The sequence below is a fragment of the Carlito syrichta genome, unplaced genomic scaffold (genome assembly GCF_000164805.1).
Source record: "Carlito syrichta isolate Samal-C Ts95f unplaced genomic scaffold, Tarsius_syrichta-2.0.1 Scaffold305628, whole genome shotgun sequence".
In the NCBI taxonomy this organism is placed as follows: domain Eukaryota; kingdom Metazoa; phylum Chordata; class Mammalia; order Primates; family Tarsiidae; genus Carlito; species Carlito syrichta.
In genome coordinates, this window is record NW_007249724.1 from 215315 (window position 1) to 219666 (window position 4352).

General features: G+C 42.3%; 1 protein-coding gene across 1 annotated transcript in view; it reads left to right on the plus strand.

Moving 5' to 3' along the window:
- The first annotated feature begins 1865 nt into the window (after positions 1-1865).
- The window catches only part of ADD3 (adducin 3), a 195324-nt gene continuing 192837 nt past the window's right edge, over positions 1866-4352 (plus strand). The window contains exon 1 of the mRNA XM_008061832.2: positions 1866-2009. The gene's annotated coding sequence lies outside the window, so the exon portion shown is untranslated. The remainder of the gene's footprint in view (positions 2010-4352) is intronic.

Consider the following 4352-nt stretch of genomic DNA (forward strand, 5'->3'; position numbering starts at 1 on the left):
TTTTTAACCCTTTGTAGAAGTGTGGGAACACTGTGTAAAGAATGTGGTTTCTGAGCTGAAGTATGTAAGACAAGAAAGCTGTAAGCCACTGAAGTATAGAAAGGCAGAAGCCCTGGAGGCCATGAGCATGTGGACAGTAGTGATAGTACTCAGTCATACCTGCCCAGGTCCCCCTGGGTCAGTCTGTGAGGTTTATGGTTGGCGACAGATCAGAGGAAATTTTATTCAGGAAAATAAACACTAGACAGAGCCAAAAAGGTAAGTTTAAATCATGGTCATGTAGGAGAAAAGCACAAGGTTGAAGCTAGAAATGTAAAGTTGAAGGGTGGGACAAGTGCAGAAAAATTAGCCAGAGCTGAGGTCAGGGAGGGAAGTCATGTGCAACATGAGTCAGGGAAAATGTTCTAGTAGAGAGAAAAAAAAGAGAGTTGTTTTTTTTTTTTTTTAATTGGCTCATGCAGTTGTGGGGACTGGAAAGTTTGAAATCTATAGGGCACGCTAGCAGACTGGACATTCAAATGAGAGCTGGTATTGCAAGCTTGAGTGTAAAGGTTGGAGGATTTCAACACAGGCGAGATTTCTATGTTTCTAGTCTTGAGGCAGAATTTCTACTTCTCCAGGAAACCTCAGCCATTACTTTTAAGGCCTTCAACTGACTGGACGAGGCTCACACACATTGTGGAGGGGAATCTGCTTTACTCAAAATCAATTCATTGTAAATATTAACTGCATCTGCAAAATACCTTCACAGAAACATCTAGACGAGTGTCTGACCAAACAACTGAGCACCATATCCTAGACAGTAGACACATAAAATTAACCATCACAGAGTGTTTAAAGATGCCTAACAGAACCAGATGTTTACAACATTCCTTACTCAAAGGGATTTTAGGGATAGAAAGCACTCCACAGATAAGAAATCTAAGAACTTGACAATGGTGAAAAGTGATACCTGGGTCACCCAAAACAAAGGTGAGGACTTAGGTCTCCTAAACCCCAGTCCTGTGTTTTTTCAAACTCTCCATCTAGACATCCTAAGCCCCAATGTACGAACTCCCACATAGGTTCTTTCTTAATCAAACTTGGTTGGGTATAAAAACAACTATGTGCCTTTAAATTTTTGCTAGCTAGATCACATTCTAATCATCCAAATATCTATTTCTTCAGGAGGAAACGAGGGATAACATAAGGCTAAGGACAACAACAAAAGGCAAAAGTTTCCAAGAGACTGGAAAACATATGTGGACTTGGAGCCTTGCCCTTGTGGGTTTTCTTGCTGAGCCATCTACATCTAGCCAGCAATTACTTTGGGAATTCTCATTTGCACCTATGTTCATCTATTTGCAAAACTGAGTTACAGCAAGATAGGCCTGCATATCAGGATAGGGCTGTTCACTTTTCTGTTCTTTAGGCCTAAAATGGCGAAATCAGCTTGTTTTTGACTTTTTGTGAATGAAATAACAGTGTTTGCTGTGTGGAACCCATCTGGCCCTTGCACAGCATGGATTGTTTGCATCAAACCCTGCCTGGCATCCCTCTGAGGTCAGAATCCTCCTATGGCTGGGGTGGCTCCAGGAAGTGCTTAGAGCAACAAAAAAACTTGGCAAAAATAATCCACTAGAGCATCATGAATGCAAAAACTCTTCCCACAACAGAGCAGTTACTAGAGAAGCCTGGCACTTTTCTGTGGGAGCCAGTGTGTACTTGAAAAAAATCACCCAGAAATAAAGGCAGGAAGAAATGATCTGTTACCATCCTCCCAAGTTGCCCTGCTTTTATCTCTCTAAAATCATAGTTTGCAATGTGTGGATGTTACTGTGCTGTTTTTTAACCCCCAGCAGAATGACAACCAGGAAAACCTTCATACTTCAATGGAACAAGTTTTTATCAATTTGAGTAGTATACAGTGAACAATAACAATAACTAACTGAGCTCTTGTTATGTGCAAAGGTATGTTCTGAGCATTTTAAAGGAACCAACTCATTGAATCTTCACAGCAACCCCATGAGGTAGGTACCATTATTATTCTCATTTTTTGTTTTTTTGGTTTTTTTTTTTGAGTTGGAGTCTCACTCTGTCGCCCAGACTAGAGTGCAGTGGCCACTCCTGGCCACTGCAGCCTCGACCTGCTGGGCTCTGGCGATTCTTCCTCCTCAGCCTTCCAAGTAGCTGGAACTACAGGCGCGTGCTACCACACCTGGCTAATTTTTTGATTTATTGTAGAGATGAGGTCTCGCCAAGTTGCCCAGGTGGGTCTCGAACCCGCGGGCTCAGACAGTCCACTCACCTCAGCCTCCCAAAGTACGGGATTACAGGCTGAGCCACCGAGTCCGGCTTTTTTATTATTATTCCTCCTCAATGCTTCATGATAAACTAAAGTTCGTACTGGTTTCCTCCCCCTGGCACCCCCAGGAATTCTGAATGCTGACCCTACCATAACCCCACTTACAATGAGAATATTTGGCCTTAAAAATATCCAAAATCTATCTTGTTCTATGTATAATTATGCATGGGATTTGATCCACCTTTTTCTTCTCATCTCAAACATAATAATAGTTACATAGCTCCAAACTTAAATTTTTTTTAAAGAGTGAGAGTGGGTCAAAGGATGAAGTGGAAGAGTTAGGGGTGTGTGTGTGTGTGTGTGTGTGTGTGTGTGTGTGTGTGTGTTGTTTGGAATTGTTTTGTTGTATATTTGGGTTGGTAAGGGAAGAAATCTCAGTTTTTTAAAAAAAGAAAGAAAATTTGTCATTTTAACCGATTTGTCAGTCCCAGTTTCTCTAGCAACAACACATTGATTTTGTTGCCCAGGAAACTGGTGGGAGTTTCTGGAGAATTAATTACCTCATTCCAAACCAAGGGGTCACTTTTTTTCAACTCTGTTTTTATATGAAACAAAGGCCATTCCTTGTAACTCACCTGAGTCTTTCTAGGGCCTGAAACCTGAGCCTGTACTCATTCCTGGGATTTCGCACTTCCTGCTGCAAACCACATGTTAGGTTATAAAGGGAAAACCCTATAGTTACAGTTGGGGAGGGTGGGGGAGCAAGGATGAGGTCACAAATGCCTGCAGGAGGCAATCACAGCTCTAACCCAAAGCTGCTAGAAAACATGTTCCAATAAATTAGATAGATTGTTTTCATAGCCCTTCAGTTTCAACATTTTGCTCTTCACAGTTTTAAGTGTCTTTCTCTCTACTCTGTGTCATAAGTGTGCTCCTTCCAGACTTCTGCAAAAGCTAGTGGCTAGTCTGCCTTGACCTGTAACCTGCCTGAATTTTGTTCCTTGCACCTGGAAAATTCCTTTAATTTGATGCACTTTTTATACCCCTCCTTTCTTTGTGGAGACACCAAATATAGAAGGCCTGGGGGAAATGGGGCCTCTGGAGTCACTAACCTAGAATGAGGCCTCTGAGGGGGCTTTGGTGGTGCTAAGGACTGGCCTAGCTGTCCAGCAAAAGATGCCTAACAAATCTGAAAGAGTGAACCCGGCGAGAATTTATCCTCCCAAGGACAAGAAGATGGAAGTGAAGGCTCCACGATATGCTCCATTATTGGAAGGAAGGACTGAGTATCCAGGAGTAACCCAGTTACCAATCTGAAATAGAAGTAATCTGTCACCTGGGTGAGAACATTGTCCTTGTCCCTTAAGCAGAGGACAACAAGTGTGTTTCTTTAAAGAGGAATGGGGGAAACTGACTCATATCAGGGTGGTGAAGGAGAAAAGGAAGAGGACTGGAAAACTAACAGACCTCAATTTGAACCCTGGCTCTGCCACTTGCTAGCTGGGTGACCTACAGTAAATGAACCAAACTCTCTGGACCTCTGTTTCCACTTTTACAAAACAAGAATAACTATATAAAGTAGGGATATTATGAGAATTAAATTATATCATGTATTTAGAGTGTCTGACATCTAAAGGCACCCATGCAGTGCCCATCATGCTGATCTCTCTGACCTCCCATCTCCACATGAGAAGATTGACAGTAGTTACGCTCCACTTTCTTTTCTCCAACGAAGTTAGACTTTGTGCTATTTCTCAGCACACCTCAACGGCTTCTCTCTGGGGCCTCGTGGGCTTCAGAAATTATAACTGTACTTATTTCTCTTCCTCTAACAAGAGACCAGGTACACAGAAACCTCTAGCCTTGCAGGAACTGTGTTGCTTGAGCCAACTGGGTTAATGTTATGGACAGCTTATTGTCTTATGTACTTTCAAAACCAACTTAGAGGGGTATCATCCCTTTCTTCCTGCTCTGTTCCTGTGAATGTATTTTCTTTTTTCTTTTTTTTTTTTTTGAGTTGGAGTCTCACTCTGTCACCCAGACTGGGAGTGCAGTGGGCCACTCCCCG